The sequence below is a fragment of the Pleurodeles waltl genome, chromosome 9 (assembly GCF_031143425.1).
Source record: "Pleurodeles waltl isolate 20211129_DDA chromosome 9, aPleWal1.hap1.20221129, whole genome shotgun sequence".
NCBI lineage: Eukaryota > Metazoa > Chordata > Amphibia > Caudata > Salamandridae > Pleurodeles > Pleurodeles waltl.
In genome coordinates, this window is record NC_090448.1 from 67,626,476 (window position 1) to 67,639,690 (window position 13,215).

The 13,215-nt window shown below is 45.3% G+C and overlaps 1 protein-coding gene across 1 annotated transcript in view; it reads left to right on the plus strand.

Annotated features, from left to right (window-relative positions):
- The window catches only part of TMCC1 (transmembrane and coiled-coil domain family 1), a 422,180-nt gene that overhangs the window by 240,778 nt on the left and 168,187 nt on the right, over positions 1-13,215 (plus strand). The gene's annotated exons all lie outside the window — the stretch shown is intronic.

Sequence of the window (13,215 nt, forward strand, 5' to 3'; positions counted from 1 at the left end):
TCTTAACAGAACAGGGCAACAGGATATTAACGACATTAAAAACATTGCAGAGGGAAATGGTCTCGACAAATCATATGAAGCCACTAATTGTCATCTATATTTGAGAGTAGCTGTGGGTAGACAAGCTCCAAAAAACATTCTGCTAAGATGCTGACACTTCCGGTATGAAATACAGGGCCCATTGGGAAAAGAATCCATCAGAACATAGGCTGTGCTCATAATCCACAGGGTGCTGCCTAGTTCTGCGCCCTCCGAGGCATGTGCGTCTACGGCCAATTTTTCCGCAACATGAGGTAAGAACATGCAAGGAGGCAGCAACACTTATTTTTGCTTCTGAGATCCCGATGAAACTAGCATGGTTTGGCAGGTTTTTGCCGTAGATGGAAGGCTGTTGTGCGACACCTGCCCATTTTCAGGGGCATCCCCTGATTGCATCACGTGAACCCAAGCACAGAGTTGCTAGCTCACAGGGTCGATCCAGCTGGTTAATTCGCGCTCAGTACCTTGGATAACGTGTCCTTCAAACAGCACTGGGCCACGTGTGTGTGATGCTGTTTGTGACCCTACAGTTATGCCTCTGGACGTGGCCTGAGAACGTGGCACCTTGCACTTTGAAAGACTAAGCCTGCTGCATTTTAATGGCACACTCAGGATGTGTCTCAGACCACCATGATGCATTGTGTTTTATGCTGCCTGAAACCACCACGATGCCTTGTCTCTTATGTTGCTTCTTTTCCTTTTAGGTTGAGCATAGTAGCGCGCAAGCACTACTTTTCCGATGTCTTGGTATGTATCTGGGCATTTAACCACGCCCACCGCACGCCCCTCACTATCACTCGGTCATGGGCTTGCTTTTCAAAAATCCTTTATTTTCATTAGTAACTGCTTTACCTTTGTCTCTCCTTGGGGCGGTTTTGTTACCGCCTTGGCCATTGACCCTGTTACATGGATAATTGCTCTTTTGCCAATAACTTTGACTGCGGGTGAACTTTTTTCCTTTTGTGCCTCTTCGTCACGCTCACGGCGGCGCTTTAAATCGGCTTGCTGGTGTGAAACTGTTTTTATTTGTGTGACCAGAAAAGTCCAGTTATTAATTAGCAACACTAATAGCTCTAACTCGATGGCAAGATCCATTGCATTGCAAATGCTTGTTTCTTTTGCGGTTCTTTCGTCTGCTAGGTCCTACTGGGCTTACTGTTCGCACTGCTTTCAATTCATCCGCCTTCCTTCGCCTAGGTGTTGGCGGTTCTTTACTTTTCCACTAGGACTTTGAAAATGATGCTTGCCTAGACAGCTCGGCACTGTGCACTTTGAAGATTGAGTCAACTCTCACCTTAATGGTTTATTCTTGATGCGTTTCAAGCCACCACGATGCTGGTCTTTGCTTTTACGCTTGCACTTTGAAAATCTTGCTTGCCCAGACAGCTCGCCACTGTGCCTTTTGAAGATTACGCCTGTGCTCGCGTTATGGTTCATGCTTGATGTCGTTCACACCACCGTGGTGAATCCTCTTAGCTGCCTCTTTTGCCTGGATAGCGCATACTATATGCGCTGCTTGTAAGTCGTCCCTCTCCCTTCCGCTGTCCCTGTGCATTTCACGCTTGCACGTTTTCGTCTGTACATAGGCGTAAGAAAACCAGGCTTGCTCGCTAACGCCATCTGGATGGCGACTTCTCGTAAGTTTTAGACTCCCAGAGACGTTTGGTTTGCTGCTCATTATTCTCCTGCTGGGCCCCGGTGGTTCTTTGCACTTTGATTATTAGGTCGGCCTTTTACTTTTGCTTCAATGGTTACGCAAGATATGTTTTAAATGCCCAGTGATGCATATGACTCGTAGCTGAGCACTGCATTATCATAGGCGTAAGGAACATTCCTATGCAGCGTTTCTGCATCTTATTTGACCTGTGATGTGTGGCACTTTGAATTTGTTCATGTTACCTTTTGTGGTCTGTGGCTGTGATTTTATTACTTCTTTTTAACCTGTGTTTTCATTTGTTATTAATATTGACATCGTGTGCGGTTAGTTTAATGGCATGGTAAAGATTTCAAGTACTCATAGAATCAACTTACTTAACTTACTGACTGTTACTTTTCGGGTAAAAGACATCTGAGGTATGTGCAATTTTCCCCAGAAGTAACACAGACCTCTGAGGCTCAGACTTCAGGCATCACAGTGACACCTGAAGTATCAGGCCTCCAAAGCTCAGGCATTACAGTTACAACTGAAGTAACACAGACCTACAAGGCTCAGACGTCACAGTGGCACCTGAAGTAACAGACCTCCGAGGCTCGGGCATCACAGTGGCACCTGAAGTAACAGACCTCCGAGGCTCAGACATTACAGTGACACCTGAAGTAACACAGACCTCAGAGGCTCAGACATTACAGTGACACCTGAAGTAACAAACCTCCGAGGCTTGGGCATCACAGTGACACCTGAAGTAACACAGACCTCAGAGGCTCAGACATTACAGTGACACCTGAAGTAACAGACCTCCGAGGCTCGGGCATTACAGTGACACCTGAAGTAACACAGACCTCAGAGGCTCAGATGTCACAGTGGCACCTGAAGTAACAGACCTCCGAGGCTCGGGCATCACAGTGGCACCTGAAGTAACAGACCTCCGAGGCTCAGACATTACAGTGACACCTGAAGTAACACAGACCTCAGAGGCTCAGACATTACAGTGACACCTGAAGTAACAGACCTCCGAGGCTTGGGCATTACAGTGACACCTGAAGTAACACAGACCTCAGAGGCTCAGACGTCACAGTGGCAGCTGAAGTAACAGACCTCCGAGGCTCGGGCATCACAGTGACACCTGAAGTAACACAGACCTCAGAGGCTCAGACGTCACAGTGGCACCTGAAGTAACAGACCTCCGAGGCTCGGGCATCACAGTGGCACCTGAAGTAACACAGACCTCAGAGGCTCAGACTTCAGGCATCGCAGTGATACCTGATGTAACGCGGAACTGCAAGGCACAGACATCAGATACACCTGAAGTAACTCAGACCTCAGGGGCTCTGACATCACAGTGCCACCTGAAGTAACACAGACCCCTGGGGCTCAGACTTCACAGTGCCACTTGAAGTAACACAGGCTTCAGGGGCTCTGACATCACAGTGCACCTGAAGTAACACAGGCCTCCGGGGCTCTGACATCACAGTGCACCTGAAGTAACACAGACCTCCGGGGCTCAGACATCACAATCACACCTGAAGTAACAGACCTCCGAGGCTCAAACCTTAACCATTACAGTTACCTCTGGAGTAAGAGTCATTAGGAGTCTCGGGTCAGAGCTGTTTGGTTGAAAGCAGCCCTCTATTTATGTTCAGCGCCACCAGTGAATTCTGATTATTCCCGTGTTTGCCCATCCGATTTATGGCTCCTGGTTGGACATGACCTTTTATCAGGCTGACTCCTGCCTTACTTACGTGCAATGCTTGCTTCAGACAGCCGATAAATAGTGCGGGCGCTAGATGAGTGACCCTTGGGTGGAGCGAACATGCTTATCCCTCTGAGCATCTTCCGCTGTCTCGAATTCTGACCCCAGGTAGCGCAAGGTTCCACCGCGCTGTCAGGGAGCACGTGCTGTAATCCTCCTCACTGCAGCGGTGACAGGTGAGGGAGTGATGCACCTGCAGCGGATTGCAGCGCCCCCCGGCTGCGGTGGCATCTCTCAGGCGTGACATTGACACTTACATTTGGGCGCGCTCATTTTCCACGCAGAGGATCTGCTTCTGTCCGAGTTTTTTTTGTTTTTTTTGTTTCAACGTACTGCTTCCTCTAATTTGGGACAGTAGTGCCGCTCAGTGGTGAATACTGGTACTGCTCTTAACGAGGTGAAGCCATGGGAACGCCTGCCTTTCCGGCTCCTACTGTTTTTTTTCTTTGTCCGTTTCACAAGCCAGCGCTGTGTGGGCGTTCCTCTGCTATGCTCTTACAGGACCCTCACTTCCTCCAGAGAGACGAGACCTTACAGCACAATCGCTTTTACATTCCGCTTAGATTATGAACTGATGTTGGCCTGACCCAAATCGCATGCATCTGGTCAACTCCTTCCTGCTGCAGGTTAATCTTGGCGGCTCAAGAAGCCACCAGGCCCTACTCCTGCCCTAGCTATCCTATCTGTCCTGCATGTTGGCCTTTCTCAAACCACTTCTCACGTAACCCAACTAAGCTTCTACCTGAACCAGGAAAGAGGGCCATCGTCCTCCCAGACCATTTTCAGGGGCACTGTAGAGCAGACCGCTATTAGTAAAAGACAAGAGTAAACACTCAGACCGCTCTAAAAGTAAGTACTCATTCCAGCGCTTAATTTGTAAATAAAAACGTGCCGGTGCCCTAAGCCCTCCTCTTAAACACGCGGCTGCTGCAATTAAATGTGCGAACGCGGAATACTGAAGACATCTCGGGCCTCTTCAATCCATTTACAGCCACTCCCTGTCCTTTCAGCTCACTCTTGCAGCATTCTGCTTTCTCCCGTTGAGATGCTTTTTCGTTTTTCTCTTCCTCCGTTTTTCCCATATGTGTCTTTTGCTCGCAGCAAATGTTTGAGGCAGAAAAATAAGTGCCGGTGCCCCTCACCGGAAACTACAAGCACAAATTAAGCACTGACTCATTCTAGATCAGCCTGATGGTAAGCTTCTTCTTTTTCTGCTCAAGGTGTATCACGTTCGGGCCATCGCCACTTGCGTGCCGTCATATATTGACTATTAATATGCTCCCTCGTAAGGTACTCCCCTCTAAGCTACAGAGTATTCATAGTTTTGTAGTTGTGGATCCAGCTAGTTAAAAAAGTGGACCATATTTCGGTCTCTTAGAAAAAGATTCAACGGCTACCTGAGGTGCAAAGAGTTTATTTGAGCCACTTTCCTCATGAACAGGTTTTTTGTGGTCTTAACCAGTTATGGCCCAAAGAGATGCCAGACCATTTTATTCTAAGACGTATTAAGATGCATGACATTCCCTGCATTCTCTTGTGGGCGATTCATCAGATACTTGAAGAAAACATTGGAATGAGAGGTCCTCACAGCATCACAGTCTTCAGGACGATCTTTCTTTGAGGAGCTCTTACAACCCTCCTCTTCATTTGAGGCTTCTCTTTGAGGACCCATGTGCGGTTGCCCATAACCTTTTATTTTTAATATTCCGGTGTTCTTTGGAGTGAGCAAATACTCCCTAAATATTAAATGATCTGAAGCTGGTGTCCTAAGACTAGAGGAGCATTGCTGTACACTGTCCCTATTTTACACACTACCAACACAAAAAAAAAACACGTTGCTACACCCGCTTATAAATTCACTGAAAGAAACCGCAATCCAAAAGTTATGTTTTCATAAACCAATAAGCAAAGCAAATGATTTACTAATAGTTAGCCAGGAGTGTTTGTTATGTTACAAGATCATCGGCCAAGGTAGAAATTCCTGAAAGATATGTTGGCTCGTGTCTTTATAGCAAGTATAAAAAAAAGTGTCTATTTACGATCAGTGGTTCGTAATTCAGAATATGTAGGTTTATGTTCTAAATATACTCATAATAATAATTTGAAGTGCGCACAATGCAAAGTGAATTGTTTTAGGAACTTAATAATAGAAGTTAATTACCAATTAACTAAGCTAATAGTTTCATGAAGCTCGAGTAAGTGAAGGTTTTAGTTGGCACCTTTGCCCTGCAGGTTACATACAGTTCTCAGTAGAGCCGATACAATGAATTGAGCTGGTGTACCAGGATTACAGTTAGACATGTTTGCAGTTTACACAAGGCTCAAGGACCCGGTGAGTTCTTTTACCATGATTCTAATCCGTGAAACACAGGCACATTAACTGTCTGAGCTATTTTTAGTTTATTCTAAACGATGTTCAACAGATCACACATGTATTTTTTTCAGCAAACAGATATTAAGCACATGACACCATCTTTGTAGCTTGATAGTTGCTTAATTCGGTAGTGGGAGCATTGACCATGCCAAATAGGCTACCTCGCCAGAAGCAATGCTTTGCACAATATAGTGTTTACCATAGCCCAGAGAGTTAATTTCCTTTATTCCACAAGCAATCTAAATGACATTCATTTAAATTTTGTTTGATGCCAGGCCAACCTTTTTTTTTAGTTGGAATTATTCTTATTAGACTTTAAAAGCAAAATAAAGAAACACATCAGGTCAACCCAGCATTTCAATTCTCTAACTCCAGTCCTCTGTGTGGCCTCTTCTTCCATGCTGCATCACTACCCTTGCAATTTACCACCAATATCTCTGACTTATGCTTAATTGCCCATGCACCTCCTTGTTTTTCCACTGACAGACCCTGTTTGTTGGGTCTTCGGGCAAGCTTGGGCTACTGTGCTTCAGCCATTAGCGTTGGGGCCTTTTGCTGCGGATGTCCTGCGGACCATCGTACTGTGGTTCTGCAAACGGGGCCAAGCAAACCCCTTCAATACTTTGCTCTCAATAGAGATGCTAACGAGCAGGCACAGACTTCGCAGTATGGTTAGCATAGGGGTACGAAAAGCTTAGTATTCGACAAACACCCAAAAGTGTAATAGTTTGATTAACCCCAAAGTACTTTATTACACTTCTAACATAATACTACACACTACAAAATTAAGCTACACAAAGTCTCTGACTCTGGGCCACTGTCTTACGCAAGATTGAACCCATATGCTGACTCCAGTCTGGTACACTCAAACACTCACAAAGCATGTATCACGCTGAGCACTCACATACGTGCATGCACAGTGGGATGTAAGTGCAACGATCTGGGCTGGGTCTAGCTTGGAGCAGTAGACATTTATGCATGTGGGCCAATAGGCCACCACTCCCATTATGCACACAAGGTCTGATCATGACTATGACCAATTAAAGATGATATGCTGCCAGTATCACATTACGTGTTAGTACCGGTGACAGCAACAGTAGTCCTCGATCATTAGAGAGAACATCCTTGGTGCACCCCTCCTGGTCCAGGGCTGCACTCACGACTGAGGAACAGGCCTAGGCCGTCTCTCTCCTCTATATATTTCTATATACATACACACATCCAGGTAAAACCTGAGCACAACCCTAAAACTAGGATACAGGCTGCAGAAGACATAGATGTACACGGGACATTCCCACCCCACCATCCCTCCATCTCTCTGTGCCAAGCTGTGTTGGACCATCCATCGCCTCTTACCTGAAGCACGTGTCTCTTTTAGTCCTTTTCTGTGAGTGAAGTTTAATATACACCATTTCCTCTGGCGTGTGTTTGAGACAAGGTTGTGCAGCTACTGCCCATTAGTTACCACTTATCTGTGCCTAAATAAAGCTCGAGAAATCCTTTTCCTAAGAGAAGCAAAATGAAAGGCCTTGTTGATGCGTCTGTAGCTTTTGGTGAACATATTTCAGAGTGGTAAGTCTTTAAAACATACTACCACTCACTAGCTATTTCCTTGAGGTCAAGTCGACGTTCCCATATTTAATGGGCTTACTTACCTGATGGAGTAGTTTGTCATTCAACCAGAGATAATCGTCTGTGACTTTTCAAAAGGATGCATGAGATATAAGGGCTTCTACCATACATTTTTTGTAAGCACCGTGACTTAGTCCGTCTTCTGAAGCTTGTTTGTAGTTCAGCCAAGCTTTGTGTGACGTTCGACTTAAGTGCACACTGTTGTTACCTCATTGACTAACCTTTTTAATGTGTTGTCCTGTTCCCACAAGTTGAAGTAGATGAAAACAGATGATGGAAGCCAGGTCAAATAACTCAAAAGTAATGTCTGTACTTCTGATCCAAATGCACTCGCATGCTAACAGTGTCCACGAATCATCACTGCCTGGATTTCTTAGATTTTAAAACTGTATTAGGTTAGTGCATAGATTTTAAGCTTGGAGTCTATCTTAAACTTCTTTCGTTCACAGATAGGGATGCTATCTTGTGGTGAGTGACATTCACATTGCGAGGCAGCACTGTAAATTCAAGCTGTCCTTTTAAAAACCTGGTTTCCATTGTTACCTCAGGCCCTCCTTATGACCTCATGTAATCTGCTGCTTAGTTGCTCGAGAGCATAAATTGACAAGGGACCTGGCAGCCTTCTGGCAATATCCCGCGTTCGTCCTCCGCCCATGCATAGAGTTAAAGAACGCTTTTTTTGGGGAAAGCTTGGCCCGAAGGTACACATTTTTTCTGTATGTCAAGCTATCAGGAGAGGCATTAGCAATGGTGGATCGAGGCCAACTTAAAAGTGTGCAGTGAAGCATTATAGCAAACCTGGCAGAAGGACGATTTTCTGGAATTGAAGCCAGCTTTGCGGTAGGACAGAAGGCCAGGATACAAGCCAGAAGAGGTCTGGACGCTGAAGTAAGGTAGAAATGAAGGCAAAGTCAGAAATTTACATGTGGCAATTAAGAGGGAAGTTGCCATACTAGTTGGTTTGGAGGCATCCTGTGACTGTGGAGACCAGCAAAAGTCAGAATTAAGTGCCAAAAAAGAAGCTGATGACTGAGTAAAAATATAAGTGCACAGAAAAGGGAGGACAGGAGACTGCGTGCAACATAACTAGAAGCAGGAGAGGGCACTGGATCTGAACGAGTACACATTTTAAGAACTGGTAGGGTAGACACTGTGGTTTAGGAATGGGATGGAGCAAACTTAGAAAATAATGGGTGGGATCAAAATGGGAGTACTTTTTTTCTGAGCCACAATAAAGGTGGCGATTTGAAAGTAGAATCCACGTTTGGCAACAGGGTTAGAAGGACTTATATGGTGGCCAAGGCCGAAGCCGTTGAAGACCCCATGTTTGGTTGGTAGTTCGATGTTGAGTAAGCCTTCTTAGTAGCTGAGACTAATGAGCGAATTGGGTGATGGTGTGGGACCACAGCAGAAGGTGTCATCTAATGAGGCAATGCTGTCAGGGAAGGACTCTCAAAAGTGTCAGTAGTCGGATATGTAAAGCAATATCAGTTAAACAGTACAAGTGTTATTTATAGATATTTTACATCTGGGTTCAATTTCCTGGTATAATGTACCGTAATATTTTCCTAAACTAAGGTTAGGATAGTTAGGCGTACCTCCCAGTTTAAAGAACAATACTTAAAGTTCAAATCTCAATGCCCTGTTGGAAATGAATAAACACGGGTTCTCACGTGGAGCACTTGAAGTGATGGGAGAAGCCTTTCTAAACGGGTGCATATGTATTCTGCCTGCATTGCATTTTGTTTTTCGGAGAGGACACAGATGAAACTGAAAGCTACTGCCACTACCCGACAGTACGTCAGGGGGTGCACTTTGTTTGTATTGCTATGAGTTGTCGCGCAGTGCTAATGGACGGAAATCAGACAATTACAGGAGTGGGGTGTCCGCCAGGTCAGTATGTGGAGGTAGTGCTATGGTGGAGGTGTCCTCTGGATGCCTTACTGGGGACAGAAGAATAGATGTGGTAGACCAGTGCAGCTTGAAGAGCCCTCTCTTAATTGGTGAGCTTTATTATTTCTGATGTTGTTCTTGATGTCTTCTTGCTGGACAGCACAGTGGAAAATATCCTGCCCCATCTGACAATAAGGAAATCCTTTCTGTCTTCAGTTCTTCTTCTGTGGTCAAGGCACATCCTTCGGTCTGATTTCCATTCCTGCCCTACTTTACTCTGTTACTTATTATTACTCGCTCCTGTCTTTTCTCACTTGAACTCACTTACAAGAATGACACAATGCTTGATCAGGTTGAAAAACCAGATTTAGGACCCAGGTCGCCAGGTTCCAAAAACCTCTACTTAGTCATTCCGTTAATTTAATTAAACACTCATTTAATTTCATTTATTATTTGGGAGTACTTTTACTAAAGTGCTCTGGAAGGAGGGTTGTCAGAAAAACCACATCTTTTGATATTCAGGGGTTTTTCGTGCAGGCTTTGCTACAGTTTGTACGTAAGATAGGGGAATGAGTGCCCACCCGTCCGAGGACCTGCAAGATTGGTTGCCTTGCAGACTGTGTGGCATGGATAGGAGCGTTCTTTCCCAGCAGTTGTCTGATTCCAGATCTCTCAGTACCATAAACACACCCTGTGAGCCGTACAAAAACACCAGGCCGCATTTGCTGAACAAGCACAGCACCTGAACTACCCAAATATGATGAACAAATGCTTCACCCTTCCAGAATCCTAAGAAAATCTGTGTTCTCATGTAATGGGATCTGTTGTGAAGAAGCCAATAAACACCATTAACAGTAGACCTTTCAATAGCAAACGCAACTGGTCTATGAACGATTCTCAGGTGGCATCGGCCATAAAACACTTAAAATGTGTTTTGAATTGACTTTATAGCTTTCTGGCAATGTTTAGGAACATTGGCTTCAATTTCCTAATGATGGCACAACTGACATTGCTTCTGCCGAAGACTAGTGTCGAGACTAGTGTCGAGACTAGTGCTGCTGCTGGAGTCTAGTGCTGCTGCCAGAGACTAGTGCCCAGACCAGTGCTGCTGCCGGAGACTAGTGCCCAGACTAGTGCCACTGCCGGACACTAGTGAAGAAACTAGTGGCACTGCCGGAGACTATTGCCAAGACTAGTACCATGTCCAGGATAGTGCTGCTGCCGAGACCAGTTGCTCTGGATTATGCCTCAATGTCCTGGATTTAGTTCAGGCCTTTAAGCAATAAGAAACTATAAGTGTAACTGTAACTGCTGAATTTCCATGGTTTTGTACGGGTGAAATGTCAACCTAGGTTAAAGGGAAATGAGTGTCAGTTTAAACCAACCCAACACTGAAATTCACTACTTAAAATTACCGGATGTGTCATGTCTAAATAAATGTAAGTTCAAATGTCCGTATAAAAGGATGTGCCACGTTTTTATGCAGTCGGGCTTAAAGAGTCTGTATTTTTTTTTTTTTTTAAAGACGGTAATCTATGGAAAGGCCATCCCCGGCCTTCTGTCCGTGCTTCACTTTAACTGTTGGCCTGGCCTCTTAGGAAGTTGTCAGGGTGATGAAGGGGACTGAAAGCAGATACGGGCTTGCTTTTAGCAGGTCCCTCGTGATGCATGCCACAGGGAAGAGTCTTATGGAATAGTAGTGCTGAAACTACTGTAAATAACCTAACGCCTTGTCTTCAATGCGAAGCATTAAGTCCACTGTTGTAAGTCCACATGTACTGTAAGGCACTGTTACTTCCTGTCTTTGCCGCTAGATGGCAGCAAAGGCGTAGAGAAGTCACCTCAAAATACACCTTAATTAGGCATCTACATAGCAAATCATCCAGCAATTTCGGGCGATCACATGTCCGTCAATCAAACGAACTCCGTAGTGAAAGCCTAATGTACGTTATTGACCTAGTAACGGACAGCTCTGTTCCCCTCTTCCACCTCACTCTCTCTCCCCCGGTCTCTCCTGCCTTGCTCTCTTGCTCCCCCTCTCTCTTGCTCCCCTTCTCTCTGGTTCCTCCTCTCTCTTCTCCCTCACTCTCTCCTCCCTTGCACTCTCCTCTCTCCCCACATCTCTCTTCCTCTCTTCTCCCTCTTTTCCTTTTGCCCGTTGCCTCTCATGCTTTTTATTAAGGTTTCAAGTGTATTTCCATTCTTTACTGTAGCAGGTTTTCATTTAACTTCAACATGTTGATTTTTCTATTGTTGCTTGGGCGGAGAGCTTGGATGCTTAGGTGGGTGGCTTGAATGAAGTAGACTATGACACTGAATGGAGAGAAGGTAAATGGGTGGGTGGCTTAGTAGATGGTTGCATTGGTTGGGAGGATGGATGGATCTTGGTGGGTGCATGCGTGGATAGATAAATCGATGGGTGCTTGGATGGATTGTAGACGGGTGAATAGATGGGTGAGTGCAAGCATAAATAGGTGTGTATGGATTGATCTTGGTGGGTTCTAAAGATGGAAGGATGGATGGATGTGACATGCTTGTATGGATATAAGGATGGACAAATGAGTGTATGGATGGATGGATGGACTAAACAAACATTTGATTCATCCTGTCCACATGTTGAGCAGTGTATTATTGTCAGACTCCATTCAGGACTAATGGGGCAAGCAGGGACTACTCGGCTGCAACCTCAGTGGTTGACATAATTTGCCTCTAATGTCCTAGGATCCATACTACTATGGTTCTGTAAACTGGGCCAAGTACCACTTCATTGGTTGATATAATTTGCCTCTGATGTCCTGGGATCCATACTACTATGGTTCTGTAAACTGGTCCGAGTACAACCATACTTCAGTCTGTGGGAGCGTATTGAGTATTCACTGACTGCTGAAGGAGGTTAGTGTGAAGAAGCTTGTGCTCAGTCAACAGTCAACAACCACATATCAAAGTATCCAGCCCAGTACTTACCCATTCAAGAAAAAAAGTTTTTATTGCACAATAGAGTGTAATCCTATGCACTACTATTGTCAAAGACCACTATGTGTCAGTGTGCACTATGAATGAAATACGATTTATAAAGCATGAAAAGAAGCAGCATAATTATGTCTAGGTGTTAGGATGAAGATTTCTTAATAAGGGGTCTATGTGCGAGAAGCTTATAGTAGGTGGAAGAGCCAGGTTTTCAGTTCTTTTATGAAGGGAGTGTAATTTCCATAGTGAGGAGACATGGAGTTCTACAGTTTAGTTGCAAAGTAGGAAAATGCTAGACCTCCTTGTATAATTTTGCTGATCTATGGCACGATATAAGAGTTAAGGAGGATGATCTGAGCAATATTGTTGGTTGGTATTTGCAGTATTTGATATGTTGTGGTTCACAGTTGTTAACGCAACACAGTTGTTTGTGCACAACCTATTCTTCGACACCGCAACCTTTCCGGACAGCTGGAAGCACGCCGATATCCAAGCCCTCCTCAAGAAACCCAAGGCTGACCTCAACGACCTCAAAAACTTCCGCCCGATCTCCCCCCTCCCCTTCCCAGCGAAGGTCATCGAGAAGATCGTCAACGCCCAGCTCACCCACTACCTCGAAGACAACTCCATCCTGGACCCCTCCCAATCCGGATTCAGACGCAATCACAGCACCGAGACTGCGCTCCTCGCCGCCACAGACGACGACAGACAGCAAATGGACAATGGCGATACTTCACCCCTCATCCTCCTAGACCTATCCGCTGCCTTTGATACGGTCTGCCACCGCACCCTACTAACTCGCCTCCACAAAGCCGGAATACAAGACAAAGCCCTCAACTGGATCTCCTTTTTTCTCTCCGGCAGAACCCAGAGAGTCCGTCTCTCACCCTTCCGCTCCGA